Below are 20,684 nucleotides of genomic sequence, written 5' to 3'. Positions count from 1 at the left end.
ATAAAGTGAGTCCTCAAATAACATGTTAAGGTAAACAAGTGGTATGAGAAGTGAGAATATGTTTTCCTTAGTTCCACCGCCTCAGGTTTTCTGAGTAAAGACACCAAGCCCCGGTGACACTGGGCAAGCCTAACTGGCATTGTGCTTCTCAGAGGAAATGCCAGGTTGTCCTGACCTGTTCTCATCTCATGAATGGCAGTCAGCTCAAGTTAATCTGCTTTACTGGCATATTGATTTATTTTTAATGTGTATTTATTTATTTTGAGAGAGCGCTCAAGCAGGGAAGGGGCACAGAGAGAGGAGAAAAAGGGAAAATCCCAAGCAGGCTCCACATTGTCAGCACACAACCTGATGCAGAGGTTAATCCCACAGACTATGAGATCATGACCTGAGCCAAAATCAAGAGTTGGAGTCTTAACTGACTGACCTACCTAGGTGCCCTCCGGCATATTTCTGTAAAATGTGGATGCCACTTCTATCGACACTGGATTGAGTTCAGTGGGATATTATGTATGGACCTAGAGACATCATCTTTTCTTGCCTATAAATCCTGCCCTGTCCTCCCCATTCCTGCCCCACCATTCTCCGTCTCTCTGCCCCCAAACACACACTCCTCTTCTGTTTCTTCCCTTCTCTTTTCCTGAATACTCCTTTCCAGGAATGCTTTAGCTGTGCCATATAGGAAAGGGTATGAGTTTTTTAGGTTATAGATTCATACTGAATCATGGATTTTTTTTTTTTTTTTTAAGTCCAACATTCATTTGGGTTAGGTTAGAGTGATCCTGACAGAGCTTGCCATCACCTATGTGACAGGTCCTGTGAAAGTTACAGACAGCATATTTCCCCCAGGAACTCATCATTGGTATTTCATTTGTGGGTTCTAACTGGCAAAAGGAGAAAGAAGGCATAACAAATATCTACCTAGAGTGTAGCTCCCAAATGGCATCCTATGCAAGAATGTATACTCCCATGGAAATCAACATCAAAATGAGTAGGCAACCTAACGAATGGGAGAATATGTTTGGAAATCATATATCTGACGAGGGGTTAATATGCAAACAATATAAAGAACTCATACAAGTCAATAGGAAAAGAACAAATAATCCAATTTAAAAATGGGCAGAGGGTCTAAATAGACAATATTTTAAATATTTTAAAGAAGACACACGGATGGTCAACAGACACAGGAAAAGGTGTTCAACATCACTAACCATCAGGGGAATGCAAGTCAAAACCACAATGAGATATCACCTCACACGAGTAAGAACTGCCAGTATCAAAAAGACAAGAAATAACAAGTGTTGGGGAGGATGTGGAGAAAAGAGAACCCCGGGGTACTCTCGGCGGGAATGTAAATTGGTGCAGCCACCATGGAAACCAGTATGGAAGTTCCCCACAAGATTTAAAATAAAACTGCCATACGATCCAGCAACTTCACTTCTGGATATGTATCCAAAAAACCAGAATACGCTAATTGAAAAGACATATGCACTCCCATGTTTATTGCGGCATTATTCACAACAGTCAAGACACGAACGCAACCCAAGTGCCCACGGTGCATGAATGGATAAAGAAAATGTGATGTATATGTACTGGAATGGAATGAATATGGGTATATACGGGTGGAATACTATTCAGCCACAAAAAAGAATGAAATTCTGCCATTTGAGACAACAGGGATGGACCTTGAGGGCATTATGCTAAGTGAAATAAGTCAGAGAAAGGCAAATACCATTATATACTCACTTATATGTGGAATCTAGCAAACAAAACAAACATCCCCCACCTCCCCCAAATAAAATCACAGATACAGATAACGAATTGGTGGCTGCCAGGGTGGAGGTGTTAAGGGTGGAAGAAACGGGTGAAGAAGGTCAAAAGGTACAAACTTCCAATTACAGAATAAATAACTCATGGGGATCTAATGTATAGTATGGTGACTCTAGTTAATAATATTGTATTGTATATTTGACAGTCCTCATCCCAAGAAAAAACGAAAGAAATTTGTAACTATGGGTAGTGCCAGATGTTCACTAGACTTATCATGGTGACCATTTTGCAGTACACATAAATATCAAATTATTATGCTGTACATCCACACCTAATACAATGTTATATGTCTGTTATATATCAGTTGAAAAAAAAAAAGAACGTATACTCCTAATCGAGGTTGGCAGCACATAGGACGAGGCACAGAAACCTGGGCAAAAAAAATCAGGGAATGCCATCACCGTGACAGAACCAGCTTGTGCCTCAGTCCTGGCACTGAGACAGCTCCTTCAAGAACGAGGCCTGATGCTGGAGGAGGAGGGAGAGGTGGGTTTGGAAAGAAGTTCTGAACCTGAGTATCTGCTCTCCCACTAACTCGTCCTGTGATTTCGAAGCTGACATCATCTCTGTGATGTAACAGCCCTGCCTGTCTTCCAGATGGTTATTACCATCACATGATTTAAAATCAGTGACGTGCTTGATGAACATGAAAATGTCTTACAAAAATTTGGCACTTTGGGGCGCCTGGGTGTCTCAGTCAGTTAAGCGTCCGACTGTTGATTTCAGCTCAAGTCATGTTCTCACAGTTTGTGAGTTCAACCCCTGCACCGGGCTCTGTGCTGACAGCACAGAGCCTGCTTTGGATTCTCCCTCTCCCTCTCTCTGCCTCTCCTCCACTGGCACTCTCTCTCAAAATAAAAACATAAACTTAAAAAAAAAATTGGGTTTTCTGATATCTTGGTCTCTATTTACACAAAATAATCCGTGTCTTTGTGTCGGGAGGGAAAGTGACTTAGGGTCTTATCACTATTTCTATCTCAGCTGGTGGCACAACTCATCATTCCATAAATGACAGAAAAACCCGGAGGCTATATGTATTCCTTTTCTCCATCAGTTGTGGCATCTTCCCCATCCATTGGATCTGATCAATCACTTAGCCTGCTATTTCTGTCAGCTAAATGTTTACCAATTCTGTTTCCTTTTCTCTATTTCTTTCTCCACTACCATAGGTCATGCCTTTATCTCCTTTCCAGATCATTCTAAAAGCTTCTAATGGTCTTTCAGTCTTCTGTCTGCTTCCTCTTAAATTCATTTTCAACTCACCCAGGCACCGCAGCGATCTTCTTAGATGCTAGCCTAACCATGTCTCTTCCCTCTTCAAAATTCAACACCTTCCCCATCACCTCCCCTCTTTTAAAAACACTTGCTAGGTTCAAGCACTTGCTGATTGTCCAGCCAACTCCACTCCCACAAAAAGGGTTGGCTCCTTTTTTATTTGCTGAGAAGTACAGACATCAGTGAAGCCTTCCTTAATCTTCCTCTGCCACTCACACTTACTTTCCCTCCCCAGAAATTCTGTGTTCCTCCTCTAGGCTCTGGTAATATCCTGTGCATATCTCCACCTTTGAACTGTCATTTACCCCTCTAGAGCCCACTGGAATCTGGCAGAGCATAGCGGTTGGGAAAATGTTTGTGGAATAAAAGAACGGATGTCTAGATGGTAATGCACCCACTGCCTTATGAATATTTCTTGAACCCAAATATAAAATGTTTAAAAATAAATAGGCTACCTCACATTTTGGTATTTTCAACCGTATCTAAACATCTAGTTAGCAATTGCCTAGAGCAAGATGTTTTCATATTTGCATGTCATAGTATAATATGAGAAAAATTAGGACATTTAAATGCCTTTGTCAAATAATATGTGATCTTTCATCTTTAAAAGCTTTTCCTCTTTTAATGAGCCTCCAAGAGGTCATTTTCATTCAGCAGATTCAAAAAAAAAAAAAAAAGAAAAAAGAAAAAAAGAAAAGAAAGAAGAAAAAAGAAGAGAAAAAGGAATGAAAGTTGTGTCAGTCTGACTTTATTCCTAATCCATTTGAAAGCCATTTTTTAGCTCTCAAGTTGGCCTTTCTGAGAACAGAGGCTCAGGTATTTGGATTCTGAAGCAGCCCCTTAGCCTTGCAGCCGGATGGCCTTGTAGTGAGTGTGTGCACGGTGGGGAGGGACTCATGGACTGATGTGCTCCTGTTCTCTTCAAAGCCAGACCTGGCCACTAGCAGGTATGCAGCTGCAGGGCTCAATCCTGGCTTATCTCACTTTGTTTTGGAAATAGAGTAAAGCTTGCAAAAAGAAAGAAGACCGTAGTGTGGGAAGGTTCAAACATGACAGGATTTTCTGTGTTCTCTCAAGGTCTCAGGTTTGCCCTGTACGTTCTTTCCAAGCCCCACTGCAGAAACCGAGACTAAGTATCCCTCCCTCACCTTCTAGACAAGAGCTTTCAAAATTCACTAAACTTTGGACTACTTGGGGAGGACTCCTGAATGCTGACATATTCTAGAAAGGGGTTCTGGCCCTAGTGCATTGGCACACTTAACCTAGAAATCTCAAACCAGATTTATAATCACTGCCTGCAGACGAAGGGAACGGATGTGGCTGTGAATTGTTTAGCTTCTATGGCATTGTGCGGCAGGTCAGGGGGTAGATGAAGGACTGAAAAAAAAAAAACTCCATGGCTCACAAAAAGGTGAAACAAACCAAAAAAACACAGGGGCAAACAGATGAAACAAAACAAGCACGCTGATTACCTCTCTCCTTAAAAAACAATTGTTTTCTCAGGTTGTATAATATTTTAATTCCAGATGCATGGTTAAGAGTTCTGAAATGACAGAGCTTCAGAGGAATTTGAAAATGAACAAAGGAAGCAAGAAGTTGAAAGTCAGAGTTGCCATCTTATATTGCACGAAGCGCTACAGGTAACAGACTCTCATTTCAAACGTGCAGAATTTGCCTCGATGTCTCTGACGTTCTGGCAAGGTATTAAGCATTTCTGTAGGCCCCTCTGTCCTCTGTGGTACAAATGGGAAGCACGTAACTTTAAAATCAGGGAATGGTTTAGTCATGAGGGAGAATCTTCTTGAATGATTCACATTCATGCTATCCCTATGATGCCCACACCATGCTGAGAGCAGAGCTGAGACTTTTTATATCCATTTGATATAATATACTCCCGGAGACCAGAAGTTGGATCAAGAAAATCTTTTAACAGAATTATGCATATTTAATGACAGTTTCTAGCAATAGAAATCCATTCAGAGGACATTAGGTTGAGGTTATTAAGCAGAAATGTATGAAACTTCCAAGCGATAGCTGCCTTGGGGAGCGAGAAGCAGTTTTCAGCTAGGGTACCAGCATTCACTCAACAAACCTTTTAAGGAGCCCCACTGTGTACCGTGTGCTATCAGGAATTCCCCGGAAATCCGACTCTCTGCACCTGGTTTGCTAGCTGATCTCCTTCCACTTGCAGAGAGAAACAGAGAGGACTCTCGGAAGGGCCCAACTCAGGCTTTGCTCTCTCCCAAGGACACAGGTACTCTTAAAGATTGAGCTCATAGTTTGTGCCAGGAACAGTGCAGTAACTTCCCACAGAACAGAGGAGGTAAGACTATTTTCCCCATGTTCACCTGAAGGAACTGAGGAGTAGAGGTTAAATAGCTTTTCCAAGGTTACATGACCAGTCACTGCAGGGTCAACTCAGGTAATTACGAACCAGGACATCACAAGGCCTCCCTGGGAGGGCCACATTGGGTAGATTTTCTACCATCTCACCAGACTTCCTGGCAGTTACCTCTCTGTGTCTTGCTTCTGTAGCTGATCCTTCTGAAACACTGGCAGAAACATTGGAAAACACACACTGCTCTAAATGAATAGAAATTAGTGAATGGTAGTGAAATCAACATACCAAGCATCCCTAGAAAAAGGAAACACCCTCCAGTATCTGTGTTCTGGGGCTTCATCCTCAGTGATTTCATGTTTGTTAAATGATTATCTTAAAATGCAACCCACTTTTAGCCTGGAGAATGTGGCTAATGGATTACATTCTGCCACTTCCCTTGACCAAATGTACTTAGTAGCCGGTGTCCTGCTTATCATAGATATTAATATGCAGGAGTAGCAGGCCGCAAAGAGAGTTTGAATGTCCTCTGCTATGCAGTATTAGTTTAAATTGCAAATGATACTTAGGATCATGGAGTTTATATAAAGTATAAACAAAATGAGTTTCTGTAGCATGTCTGATGAAAGGTAACAACGTTTGCTTTCTGATTCTCCAAACACTGTTTGGATAAGTACTAGATGATGCTTTCTTATGAGCCGCAAGATGAATTTATGCAGAAGGCTTCACTGGCACCCACATGGAAAGTTGCTTTGGTTTTTCCACCAAATAGAAAATGAGTGGCAGTGCCAGCCAGAAAACACCTGGGCATTCATACTGTAAAAAAAACCATGATCGAGTCAGATTGATGGAGGTGTCTCTTATCTAAGGGGTTTTCATCATCAAGAAGAGCGAGGTGCCAGAGATAACTCACAGGGCTCTCTCATGGTTTCTTCTTGGACAAAGATGGTTGTGTCATTCCCTGATAGGTTGGATGTGTTCTTCACACGGCTCTATTTAATTGGAATCTTCATCGTATCTAAGCCAGCTTCATGGATTTTACATTAATAGGTATCTAAGACTAGAGCCTTACTTCATAGGTCATGGTATTAGAGGGGCTGTTTGCCTTTTTCCTGTCTGGGAACTCTTTCCTATTTTTGGAAATGGCTCTGATTTTAGGCTTTGGAGGAATCATTTCTCCCACTTTGGTATCCACGAACTTCCGGGGATATTCATACATCCCTCACCTCCCCCATAGGGCATACTGTCTGGAGTGCATTCTTTTTCCCTACTCAACAAGAGTAATTGTTTCAAAAGCTGACAATTGACTGAAGCCAGATCATTCAGAGCCGTGAAACTTGCTTCAGAGGCTTTGTTGTTAGAGCTTTAGAGGAAGGCGGTGCTCGGTCATTCATTGACTTAAGACTATGAGGATAAGCTGGTGCTGCAGCAGCCACATTGTAAATACGAGAACTTAAACGTGCCTAAACACAGAGCTCTCCACAGCAGGCGGAGCCATGAGATGGAAGAAACACAGCCCGTGATTTTAATGGAGCTCCAGTATAGCCCCAGTTGCCGAGAGCAGTATACGGGGGCAGTATCATTTATCAGCCCCATCGTTCCCTTGTCACCTAAAGGAATTTGGGCTGATTTTTTTTTCTCTCTCAACCCAAAGCTTTCAAATTGATATATATGATATATGATGTCACATATATGTATGTTATCATACATTATATATATTATATGTATATATAAAACTTTAATTTAAAAAACAGCTTGCGTTTGTGATCAAAATAATCCCTCTGAAGTCTACTATTGTTTCACTTTTAATCAGCACAATTCTATCTGAATTATTTAAAATTTTTTCACTTACATATTAATTAATTATGAATGGTGACTTTGTGTTTAGGACAACTTAAAAATACAGTTCTTGTTAAATATGTATGACATCAATTGTATCAATGTAGCACATTCATTTCATAGGCCCGGGAAATCTGTAGTCTTGCCAACCTCGTCAAATTGCCTTTGGATACCCTTATGCCATCTCATTTCTCTTAAGTCTCAGAAGAGTGGTGAAATACAGTCTTATAATTCATTCATTTGTCGAGGAAACACAATTCATGACATATGGAAGACCGAGCTGAGTTCACCAAAGTTGAAGTTTGAATTGGTAATAAAATAGATATGAGTAAAAGGAATGTAATATTCCTGCTTTTCTGGCAATTGTTTTCATGTATTATAAAACTGCTAGAAATACATCCCTGTTCTTCAGAGTTGGCATCTTTAAGTGCACTAGGTTCTTGTTTTTTATGGCATAAAAGTAATTCCCTTAAAAACTGAGTTAATAGTGAGTCACCCAGAAATGGACCAGGCATGATTTAGTGAAAATAGCAATTGTGTATCTCTTAATTAAGGAGTTTCTCAGAGCCATTTAGCTCTCAAGATGTAATATTGTATTACAGACATTTAAACAAATCATTTGTAAATGCTTCCTGAATTTTTCAATTTTCATGGGGTCCTTGGAGATTGCCTATTTAATTAGTAGGTACTTCCCAGAACAACTGCAAGTAAGCAAACCTAACAGATCAATAATGTGAAACGTACATTATCAAGTATATTCAGCCTTAACATGAACTTTGATCATGTAGCTTTCACTAAAGTCATTAATAGAAGATTTTCCTAAACCATCAATAGCTTCCTTATCATTCCCGTTCCATGTCACAGTTTTTGACATTATCACAACTGCTGAGAATAGAACTCCCTTAAGCCAGGAAAAATAGCTTCACAACGGAACCTTGCAAATACTTTCTCCCCATCTGTTGTTTGCCTTGTAACTTTGTTTATGGAGTTGTAAGCTATTTACAGCCAGCCTTTGATTTCAATATCGTAATAGCACCAGATTGGGCTTAAAATTACCACATTCTTTTCAACTTGTTTGGTTTTGAAACAAACGGCCCAAAGGCCCTCAGAGTCAGGTTTTACCACTCTCCACAGCCCAAAAAAAACCCTGAACTCTCTGGGGTTCCAGGTATCTGTGACCATGTTTTCCAACAGCTTCTGCATAAAACCAGGCCTGTAGAAGGCTATAGTAGAAACAGTTAAGCCAAGTGAATGTTCTTAATCACTTGACCAATCAGGATTCTGATCTGTGATTTTTCTTAATATTAGTACATCCAGATTAATCCCTTTGCATATCTACATTTTGGTTGTCCTCACAACTAAATACTAATATTCTAATTAGTAGTAAATCTATGATCTCTTTCTTCTTGCATTTTTCCCTTCATTTTATTACTGTAGAATGCATTTAAAGATCACACAATGCACTCTCTTCTCCCAGAGGGTAGTGACAGCACAAGCTTCTTTCTGTTCATGAGCAGACTTTTCTAACAGTTATTAATAGCGGCAAAGTATTTGTTGTTGTTTTGGGAAAAAAAGGAGTTAGTGACCTGTTTTTCACAATGCTAATGAATCTATTCTATTCATATCGCTGTCCGTTTTTCTTTTTTTTAAAGGTTTGAAGGTTGTCTCACCCTCCCCACTCCACCCCCCCGCCTAAATATTGAAAATTCTTTTAAGGTTCAGTGAAGCTTAAAGCTTTCTCATGTGTCTATTTTGAAACAATTATTTTAAGACAGAATGACTTGTTTCCTTAAAAGACCCTCAGGCAAAAAAAAAAAAAAAAAGACTTTTTAATAAAAAGAGATAAAGTTTGAGGTTGTATGATGACTGAAGAGCAATTCTATAACCTAAATGGATATGTTAGTTCAAAGGTCTGTTTCTCAATGTTCTTGAGTGGAGACCCAGTGACTTCTTGAACACTCTTGCTTCCTAACCTGTAACTTGCTCCTTTTGGAGGGCCAGCAAGCTAGAAATTATCTTGTTAGGGCATCTGGATGGCTCAGTCGGTTATGCATCCAACTTTGGCTCGGGTCATGATTTCACGGTTCGTGAGTCTGAGTCCGTGTCTGTGCTGACAGCTCAGAGCCTGGAACCTGCTTCAGGTTGTGTCTCTCTCTCAGTCTCTGCCCCTCCTCTGCTTGTACTCTATCTTTCTCTCTCAAAAATAAATAAACATTAAAAAAATAAAAATAAAAAAAGAAATTATCTTGTCATAGGTTATTTGCTGGCAAGGGAGTCTCAAGTCACCGGCTCAAGAGCACCACTGCTATGAAGGATGTGAATTCCTATGAAGCACAGTGCTCCCTTCATAGCGGAGGGCTGGTGTATTTAACCAGCTTACAACTGCCTCTTTTTCCCTGTGCTGACACTGAGCTGTGGAACCACCACATAACACAAACAAAAGAAAAGATCTTCTTGGTAATTACAGAGAAAGAGAACGAGAAAGAAAAGGCATTGATTATAATGTGCCTGCACTTAAAAATTGATTCCAGAATAAAAAATACTTCTAAGATGACATTAAGATGTAGGGTCCCCATAGGAATCTCTCTTAGTCACAACACAATGGGTTTTCAGCTTCCATATTAATTACTGTAATCACAACTCTGGGGCAAACAAGTGCATTGACCAAGAAGAACTTTTTCGGCAGAGTATAATATGAACAAGTTTGTTTTCTTTTTTTAAATTTTTTTTCAATGTTTACTTATTTTTGAGAGAGAGAGACAGAGAAAGAGCACGAGCAGGGGAGGAACAGAGAGAGAGGTGGACACAGAATCTGAAGGAGCCTCCAGACTCTGAGCTGTCAGCACAGAGCCCGACATGGGGCTCAAACTCAGGAACCATGAGATCATGACCTGAGCCGAAGTCGGACGCTCAACTGACTGAGCCACCCAGGCTCTCCTAATATGAACAAGTTTTAAGGGAAATCACTTGATCTTTATAAATGATCATTCACCAGTGGAAGTGAACACTGAATGGGCTGGGATGGAAATGGAGGAGAGGTGAGGGGGGTGCTTGGGAGCACATTTGTCATGAGAACAAAAACTATCTTCAGAGCTCACTGTGGGCAGAGAGCCCTGCTGTTGGGAAAGGGGAAGTTAAAGAGGAATACTGTTATTAAGGAGGTAATAATACATTGGGAAGCTCTTCATTTACACACACATGCAAACATAAAGATTAAATAGCTTTTTAAAGATCAACACTTAACAAAGCCCTAAAGGACGATCTGAGGAGATAGCATAGGCGTGAGCTAGGCCCCTTCACTGAGAAGTCAGTTTCTAGGGGTATTTGGAAAGCTTGGTGGGTAAAAACACAGGCTGAAGAAGACCTGGATTTAAGATTTTAATCTACTTCTTGCTTCCTGAGCATTCTTAGGCAAGTTTCTTGCCTTCTCAGCTTTCTCTTCTGCAAAATGGGATAATAGTCACGCCTATCACCTCATAGCATTCTCGTGGGGATTACAGAGTTGGTGCGGGTACTCACATTCTGCCTGGCATCCAGGAGGCCCTCAACAAGTACGTTCTCCTTTTCTCACTCTGTTTCACCCCTTAGGGTGAAACACCTGCTTATGCAAGATAGCAACAGCTTCAACCTCTTTGGAAAATACAGTTGTCTAATTTGATACATTGGTCCAAGGGGATAGACAGTGTTCATTTAGGTATGGGGTAATGCCTCTATTGAGGTTTAGCTAGATCTTCCTCTTTTTAAGATAAAGGAACCAGATTACGTATCTATAAGCAACCTACGACTCTCAGCTGAATTCAAGAAAGAGGTACAATTCATTCAAATGGTACATCGGGTTACCTAAGTAGGGAAAAACAATGAAATCCATGGAAAACCTCTAAAAACAGTTTTAGGCAGTTATTATTATTATTATTATTGTTGTGATTTCATCAATGAGAAGTTAAGGCAGAACAGGCATAGCTGTGTAATAATAACCAATTTTTAGTTTTCTGGAGACTTCAATTTTCTCATTTGTCAAAAGGGGTGGTGGTTATATTTAATGGTCTCTAAGACTCACTTTAGCAATGAATCTCTAAGAGTAGCAGGCTGAGCCTTCCCAATGGTCCATTATATCTATGATTTTACACAGACTGTGGTTCTGACCACCATCAGGTATCCAATAAATATTTGCCAAATGATGTGTAGGGAGGGCAAGTCTTAGACACGCCTGCTTTTTCTGCGTGCTCAAAGTGCTTGATGGTCGAGTGTCTTGATGAGCCTTATACTCAGACACAAGTCCTACACTTGGTATCACCAGTCACGCAGAATTACTGGAGTTGAGAGTCCAGCAAGACTCCTCAAACTCTAGCTCTCCTGGGATGGATGGAAAAGCAGATTGCCTGCTTCAGTCACAACTGTTTGAATGTATTTATTGCTCTCATTTCATTTCTCTGTTGGCCTTTCCCTGAAGTAGAAAAATGAACCCAAATCACCAAACAACACTGTTACTGAGCTGATAATGTGTGACCACCAGCCCCCAACACAGTTGCAGGATTCTCACCTCCTGGTGTTTATACCTTGGTATAATTCCCTCCCATGCTTAATAGGGCTGATCTGGGTAACCAATAGCATATGGCAGAAATGATGGAGTGTGACTTCTGAGACTAAGCCATAAAAATCATCGCTGCTCTGTCTTAATGTCCCAGATCACCTACTCTGGAGAAAGCCAGCTTCCGTGTTGTGAGGACACTCAAGCAGCTCCATGGTGAGGACCCCATGGCAAGGAACTGAAGCTTCCCAGTAAGAGACAGGACCACTCCCAGCCATGGGAGTGAGCCATCCTGGAAGGGGACCCTCCAACCCCAATCAATCCCTCAGATGACTGAGGGCCTGGTCAGTGTCTTGCACGGAAACATCACGAACAACCCTGAACCAGAACTTTCTGGCTAACCTGACCCCAGATTCCTGACCCGCAGAAACTATATAAACCAATCGATGTTCATTATTGTTTTGAACCACTTACACTTAGAGTAATTTTTTTAATGCAAAAATACAGAACTAATACAAGAGGCTTCTAAAAAAGAGTGATTTCGGGGTGCCTGGGTGGCTCAGTCGGTTAAGCGGCCGACTTCAGCTCAGGTCATGATCTCGTGGTCCGTGAGTTCGAGCCCCGCGTCGGGCTCTGTGCTGACAGCTCAGAGCCTGGAGCCTGTTTCGGAGTCTGTGTCTCCCTCTCTCTGACCCTCCCCCATTCATGCTCTGTCTCTCTCTGTCTCAAAAATAAATAAACGTTAACAAAAAATAAATAAATAAAATAAAAAAGATTGATTTCATGAGTGACTGAAGTTACTTTTCAGTTTCGTTGTTATACTGTTGACTGTTAATAATTTATGAGAATAGAGAGTAGAGGTGTCCTAAGTTTAGTAGCTGTATCAGTGACAGTTCAAAAGCACTTTCTAGTGGCTTTTTCAGAAGAGCCTTACTTCTTTCCCCTCTTCACATATGCGAGCACTCTTAGCATCTAACATAGAAGTTGATAATAAGCATAGCTTTGGGGATCTCACAAGCTGTGCTCCAGTGTGGGCTCTGTTGCGTTCTAACTCTGAGACCTTGCATGAGTTTAACTTTCTGGACCTCAGTTTCCCCATTAATAAACATGCTGCTGTACCTACCTCACGGATATGTGTCGGGGTTAAATAACCTAATATATGTGAAGTTCTTTGGAGAACAGCTCCCACATAGAAAGCGCCCCGTATTATCATTTTTATTACCAATTTATTTTCACAACCTAAATATTTGAACCGTGTCATAGTTTCTTCTTCTTTTCACCACGATCCAAGAATTCATCTGCTGTTCCTTTAGCCAACTAAGATATTTTCCAAACTGAATCTGGAACCTGAGAGAAAGAGGAAGTACTATCTGGGAGAGCCACTGTGGCTCGTCGCCTGTCCTGCCTGGCCTCCTCCCTGCCTTCTCCAGCTGGCACGCCTCAGCACCGACAGCACAAAGGCCACGTCTTGTAGTCTCATTCCCTTCCCACTCCCGGGCCTAAATGACACCCAATCTCAGGGTGCATGGATGCGAAAGACTCTGTCTTCTAAAAGTTGTATATCTGAGGAGTGCTGATGCATAGGGGCACTTGTACCCCAATGTTTATAGCAGCACTTTCAACAATAGCCAAATTATGTAAAGAGCCCAAATGTCCATGAACTGACACATGGATAAAGAAGATGTGGTTTATACATACAATGGAATACTACTTGGCAATGAGAAAGAATGAAATCGGGCCATTTACAGCAATGTGGATGGAAATGCAGGGCATTATGTTAAGTGAAATAAGTCAGGCAGAGAAAGACAGATACCATATGTTTTCACTCATAGGTGGATCCTGAGACACTTAACAGAAGACTGTGGGGGAGGGGAAGGGAAGAAAAAAAAAGAGAGGGAGGGAGCCAAACCTTAAGAGACTCTTAAAAACTGAGAATAAACGGAGGGTTGATGGGGGGTGGGAGGGAGGGGAAAGTGGGTGATGGGCATTGAGGAGGGCACCTGCTGGGATGAGCACTGGGTGTTGTATGGAAACCAGTTTGACAATAAATTATATTTAATATATATAAAAAAAATAAAAGTATATCTGAAAGATTTAAAAAAAAATTTTTTTTTAATGTTTATTATTGAGAGACAGAGAGACACAGAGCATGAGCAGGGGAGGGGTAGAGAGAGGCAGAGACACAGAATCTGAAATAGGCTCCAGGCTCTGAGCCGTCAGCACAGAGCCCAATGCGGGGCTCGAACTCACAAACCATGAGATCATGACCTGAACCGAAGTCGGTCACCCAACCAACTGAGCCACCCAGGCGCCCCTGAAAGTTAGATTTTTAAAAGAAAACTTTAGAGAACCAAATATTCCAGGGTTATAGTCACTTTACCAGTATATAATTAAAGAAAGCCAAGTATTGTTAGAAAAAAAAAATCAAGATTCACCTCAATTTTAAAGCTCAATACTAAATTGACTAACCTTTTTGGGAATTTGGTCTGACTTTTTCACAGTCTTTTTCCGTGCGACAGAAGAAATCAGAGTCCACTTCTCTCTGTAAGATCTGTCGTTCCCATTCTTACTTGGGTAGTGTGGGAGAAAGATGAATCCAGCCAATCACGACTGTCCTGTCTCACAGGGGCTGTGGGGCTGGGGATTGAGTGTGGTTCAGGATATTAGCATATTTATGCACTCAGCCATTCTATTTGAATTCAGTGTGGGGGTGGGGGTGGGATGGGGGGTGGGGGAGTGGGGTGGGAGGCGGGGAAAGAGTTGAGTAGAACAGCAGGTGGTTTCATCAAAATCTCCCCGAAACTCTAAACTCCACATTTTTAAGGTTAGGAGGCAATGTGCCAAAGGTCGTGTGGGGGCAAAGGGCAAGAAGAGTAAAAAGGATTAGAGGAAGATAGAGACCATGCAGTTGGACATAAAAGAGTTCCTGGAAAGCAGGAAGCTGGCTGGATATACCACATTTTTATTACTTAGCTTTACTCATTTACATTATTTTGCTGAAATAAGCAAAACCGGCCTTCCTTTAGTTTTCTGCATTAAAGCGACGAGAGAGCGTTTAATCAAACTATTTACCAGTTCCCTCTTTCTGATCTCCCTCGTCCTTGGCTCTCTCTGCCCACCCCGGTGAAACGCACACAGATTTTGTTACCCAAACATTTTTCATCATGGGTTTTCCCCGCAATTCTAAAGGAAAGGAAACAGAGACATGTGCCCGTGCTATGCAGATAGGAACCACACAATGAGAATCTCATTCATTTTTAAGCCTTCAAATCTGTATGGACAATGGGTGTTTGTTTTTCATTTAATCTATCTATCTTCCGTCTACTCTCCACTTACTTAGGAACGTGTGGAGAAATACATCCTTTTGAGACACCTGCAATCCTGTTTTTTGCGTAAGTGGTATTTTAAGTAAACCAAAACCCTGTGCCTGCTTAGACCCTAAGCTGCCCAGGAATCCCCTGCTGACACCAGCCATCCTGTCTTGGAGCATCTGGAATGAAGTCTTGCGTCCTCTCTGCTGAGCCCTTTGTCTTTTCTGACCTCCGGCTCTTTCCTCTTGCTCTACTGCTCATTCACCTTGTCTTTTCACTTGCCCCCAATGACATGGCTATTGTAAGGTTTTTGTATTATTTTGGTTTCTACGACAAGGCCTTCCTTCTATGGAAGGATCTGCTAGCTAGAGGGTTTCTCCCCTGTTATTTTCCCTTTGCATCTTTTCTGTGCAGAGACGATGTACAGATTGAGAATATGGTCACAAACTGTTAAAAACGAAGCTCTGAATACAAGCTACTTTGGCATCTGCAGGGTCTGTCCTGAAGAGTGCACACGCACTCTGCCTGCCTAGGATGTTTTCTTCGGGGAAGCACATGGGTGTGTGCAAACTGGAGGGGGTTCTTGAAAACGCCATTAAGTTACCAGCTGGGCCCAGCCGAGTACTGTACACACTGACATTTTATTATTTTTATTTCTGAAGTGTTTAAAGTACTTTTGGATTAGTTCTATCGTTCACACACTTATACGAAACTGTTATTATTATCATCATCATTATTATTATTGCTATCTTTCTTATGAAGCAAACTCTCTAACTTGAGTGGAACTCAAGTAGCCTCTCACTGCAAGCTTTAGGAAATGACTATTTGGAAATAGAAGCATTTTTTTAAAAATCGACTAATAAAAAAAAAGCCAATCATTTTAACAGGATGAGTAGCAAAACTTCAGAAATGATAGGTTGACCTTTGGGAACAGAAGTCTAGAAACTTAAATTCTCCTTTGCACTAAAATGCTGCCAATAGCCTTGCAAAGAAGTCCTTTACGCTGAGCGTGTTCAGGAGAGCTCTCTGCCTGGGTAGTAACTGCTCTTCTAACACGGCCTCGTGAGTGAAGGGATTGTGTTGCACTCAAAGCCTCTGGTTAGTGAAGTTCCTGGGAAATACTTTCTGCCACCGTCCTAAGCATCCCTAAGCTGGCAAGGGTTGATTACACAGCAATTTGTACCTATAAACTTTACAGTTCTGGGGTGGATCTAGTAAATTTTCATTATTCACGTCTGATCATTTTTTCTGAAATATATTCTAACAAACAATAGCGTGGGAATTTTCCACTGAAGAGCTTTACGAAATACATTCTCTGTCTTGGAGCATCTAGAATGATGTCTTCTGTCCTCGCTGCCGAGCCCTTTGTCTTTTCCCACCGCTACCTCAGACTGGAGTTAGTGCTAAAGACTGTTGTTGCCTCTTTAAAGGCACACAGTTTCTAGCAATCACACCGACAGAAAGCTTCAGTGCGTATTACTTAGCTCACACTGGGGCAGCCTTGTGGTCGTCTTAGAACGCAAGCTCTCTGACAGCAGAGGCTGTGGGTCACGTCCGACATCATATATTCAGCGCCTATGTTAATATCCCACACACGTAATACGTGCATTGATATTTGTTAAAGGAAAGAATGCCCGAGATTTGCCATTTCTGAGAAAGTCCACAAAATCCACTTCGCAAAGTATCGCCTGCCTGGGCAGCTCACTGCAATTTATGACGTTATCGTCATATACGGTAAAAACTGAACAAGATCTTAACTTATCAAAAATCCTTTGACTTAATGGTTTTTTCCCATCTGAGTATTTCTTTCTCCCTACCCAATTTCCTAGAAAAGTACAAGGAAAAGGTTACTTCCGGTTTACTGAGTTTTCAAACAAATCACCCGGTGGCATCCTTGCCATTGCTCTCCATGGCAAAGACATGACTCATTAATGTGAAAAGGAAAATTACACGGGGGAAATTCTACCTGGCCATCTTTCTCAATTTCACTCCAAAGAAAACAGGATTTGTTTCCACCACTGCAAAATTGAATTTACAACAAGATTAACGGTCAAGTAAGTTAGTCCCATTGAACACCCTCTGAGCATCTGTGGGCTCACATTTGTACAGAATCTGACCAGGTGCTGTTCCTGACTTCCAGGATTTTTTTTTTCAAGTGCTCTTATGGCATCAAGGATGGAATATGGCTTAACTCTGAAAGTATTAAAATTTAATCATATCCTCTGAGCTGTCACCAGGACAAACACTATGAATTACTTTTGCAGGCATAAAGTCTGTCTAGGTATCGTTAAAACAAATTCACATCTAAATGATCTTTTGTCACAGTACAGAGAAGATGCAAAGCCATAAAAAGGGGGTAATAAAGCCACCACTATACATATAAAGCATTATCTACCTTCCTTCGGAGATTTGGGCTCTTTTTCCCAGAGAAGATCCTTGGTTTAGTATTGCCATAAAGCAAGCCTAGACCCTCTATGCTTAAATTGTATTCCTTCTTCTGTGTTGTTGTTGGCACCTTCCTAAGGACGTTCTTGTTTATTTCACTGTAAAATAAGAAGCAGCAAGTTATTGTGCATCTGGATGGTTTCTGGTGGGGAAAGGGGGGAAAAATCTCATTTTGGCAAAATGTCACTTTATATGAAGTGCAATGATTTATCCAGGTTTCTGTATAAATATGTTATCTTTGAATAATATAGTTCTAGAAAATTGAATGTAAATTTGGGTATATCCACTGAATCAGTGTTATGCTAAACTCTTTCTTAAAGCCTGCCTTCCTTCCTTCCTTCCTTCCTCCCTCCCATCTTCCCTCCCTCCCTCTCTCTCTCCTTCTACTCTCCTCTTTAAATCCACATGCTTTCTTATTTCTCATCTTAACAACAACAAAAAAAGATTAGCTCATGATATGGGTTACACAGCTTAGTACTTCCATCATTATCAACTGACTCCAGGACATTTCTTCCCATTTCTAAGTGACTTTAGCTTCTTCTCCATTCTCAGTCTCTGCAGTATTATGCCTGCCTGAGTTCTTGGAGATTTCAAAGATTTCTCAGCACCACTGCCTCTTCCTTTCTGGGTCACCTCTCCTCTCCCCTAACTACTCCCTAGTCCAGCTGGTCAATCCCTAGCCCTGAACAATACTGGAAACTGGCTCTTGTCCTGGCATCTCAGTGGCCCGTGTCCTGCCCTGACATTGCTCTCTCAGTCTTTCAGTCTGCCAGTCCCAACAGTTCTTTGACATGGCAGAGCTCTCTTCCGTCCTTTGATCCTACCATTCTTAGTGGCCCTTACTCCCTTGACGTCTTCACCCCTCTCCTTAGCGTGTTAAAGTCATTTCACACAGTCATGGTAATCAGTCCTTTATGAAAATGCTCAGCCTCCCCACCTCCCCCGTCACTTTGCCACCTCTGCCTGGGACACCACAGCCCTAGTTAAGTCCAACTCCCTGCCTATTCTCATCTGCAACCTGTGCAACTGCCCACACCCGGAGAAAGGCAAGCTGCCCTGAAGGGGCTCAGGCTGTACCCGTGCCACAAACCTCAAGGAGGCCCCGGATGCTTCCGGGCAACCACCCTGTCTTACCCCAGTCCAGTTACTCTTCTGTTCCCTCAGATATCTGTTTCCCATCCCCTCGTCCCCGCTCATGCTCTCAGCGCTCCTTCTTCACCGGCACTCTGAGCAGATGACCTGGGCTCATACTTCACCGAAGAGACAGAAGCAGTTGGAAGAGAACTTCCACAGGCTCCTCTACCCCCACCGGCTCACCTACCAGCATCTGTTCCCCTAGGCTCTGCCTTCTCATTCACTTGAGTCGATGAGTCCTCCTCGTTCTCTCAGTCTGGAGCCAGTTCTTCCACTTCTGTACTAGGTTCTATTTCTTCTCATCTATTCAAAACAACCATAGCTCCAGCAATGCTCCCTTCTCGTACTCAAATCATCTTCCCTCCCCCACTGACATCATTCCCAGCAGTGTGTAAACATGTGGTCATTTCTTCCATCTTGTTAAAAACGTTCATGACCTTACTTGCCTCGTATCATCAGCTACCGCCCCTTGTCTTTGCTCCCCTTGCAACAAACTCCTTGGAAGGTTGCCATATTTCTGTCTTAGTCTCTCTCCTTCCATTCTCTCTTGTGCCTAGTACAACCAGGCTTTCTTGCCCTTTATTTCACCAAAGTTGCTCTCATGCGCATAACCAATGACCGCCAAGGAGAGAAATACAATGGTCAGTTCTCAGTCCTCAGCATACTGGACCTGTCAGACCTAGTTGATCATTCTTCCCTTCCCCAAACACTGTCTTCATTCAGCTCCCAGGAAACCAGGAACTCCCTCACCCCTTGGTGCTCCCCCTACTTCCCTGGGCCCCTCAGTCGGTGTCTTCTGATGTCTCCTCTTTTCTTTGATCTCCACGGCACCTGGTCGTCACTTCTTTTCTCTGTGTATACGCACCTCCTTGTTGATATTATGCTTACGACTTCCAAATGCAAACCTCTATTCTCTCTTTTTTTTAACATTTTATTTATTTTTGAGACAAGGAGAGACAGAGCATGAACAGGGGAGGGTCAGAGAGAGGGAGACACAGAATCTGAAACAGGCTCCAGGCTCTGAGCTGTCAGCACAGAGCCCGACGCGGGGCTCGAACTCACGGACCGCGAGATCACGACCTGAGCCGAAGTCGGCCACTTAACCGACTGAGCCACCCAGGCGCCCCGCAAACCTCTGTTCTCAAACACACACTGTCCACGCAGTCTGCAAATAAATCCAACTGCCTGTGTAATGAGATCTCCTCCCCTCGGAAATCTAAAAGACACCTCGAACTTGATTCCCAAAACTGAACTCCTGATCTTCCTCCCCAAAATGCTTCCAATCTCAACTGGTGGCAACTCTATCCTTTCAGCTGCTTGGACCAAAACATTTGCAGCATCTTTGATTCTTCTCTCCTCCCACCCCCATACCACTTGCAATCAATCAGGCAATACGGTCGGTTCTATCTTCGAAACTAGCTAGCATCTGACGACTTTTCACTACTTCCACTGCTTTCACCAAATCTGAAGCAGTCTTATCTCTTTCAGTAATAATTCACCTTTTCTTACCTTTGCCCATCTATAGTAGGCTCTCCACGTGGCAGATAGAGAGAGTTTTTGACAATATAAATCAGAATGTACTCCTCCTTTGTACGCAACCCTGCGATGGCTCCCTTTACATCCGGAGAAATAGACAAAGTCCTTCTCGTGGCCCACAGGTCATGTGCTGGCCTATTGTTACTTGTTTGACCTAATTTTCCACCACTCTTCTGTTTGCTCACTTCCTTTTTGTCTTAATGGTGTCACGGTGAGTCTTCTAACATGTAGGTATCCTGGGGCTCTTGCTTTAGCTGTTCTCTCGGTCTGGAATGCTCTTCCTCAAGATATCTGGTTGCCATTTCCTTCCTTTTTTCAAGTGTTTATCCAAATCTTACCATCTCAGTGGTTTCCCTGTGAAACCTCTTCAACACTGCAACCCAGCCTGATTTCTAAGTTTGCTGTACTTGTATTTCATAGCATGTACCACTTTCTAATAGGCTATATA

The 20,684-nt window shown here is 42.1% G+C and overlaps 1 protein-coding gene across 6 annotated transcripts in view; it reads right to left on the bottom strand.

Moving 5' to 3' along the window:
- The window catches only part of SULF1 (sulfatase 1), a 176,963-nt gene that overhangs the window by 106,490 nt on the left and 49,789 nt on the right, over positions 1 to 20,684 (bottom strand). The window contains exon 1 of one of the 6 annotated variants that reach the window (XM_042973038.1): positions 14,280 to 14,355. The exons of the other annotated variants lie outside the window; for them this stretch is intronic. The gene's annotated coding sequence lies outside the window, so the exon portion shown is untranslated. Of the gene's footprint in view, positions 1 to 14,279; positions 14,356 to 20,684 lie in introns of those variants that run through there. 6 annotated transcript variants of the gene reach the window in all.

This window comes from Panthera tigris, chromosome F2 (genome assembly GCF_018350195.1).
Source record: "Panthera tigris isolate Pti1 chromosome F2, P.tigris_Pti1_mat1.1, whole genome shotgun sequence".
In the NCBI taxonomy this organism is placed as follows: Eukaryota; Metazoa; Chordata; class Mammalia; order Carnivora; family Felidae; genus Panthera; species Panthera tigris.
Note: the sequence above shows the minus strand (reverse complement) of the source record. Positions and strands in the feature narration are given on the sequence as shown.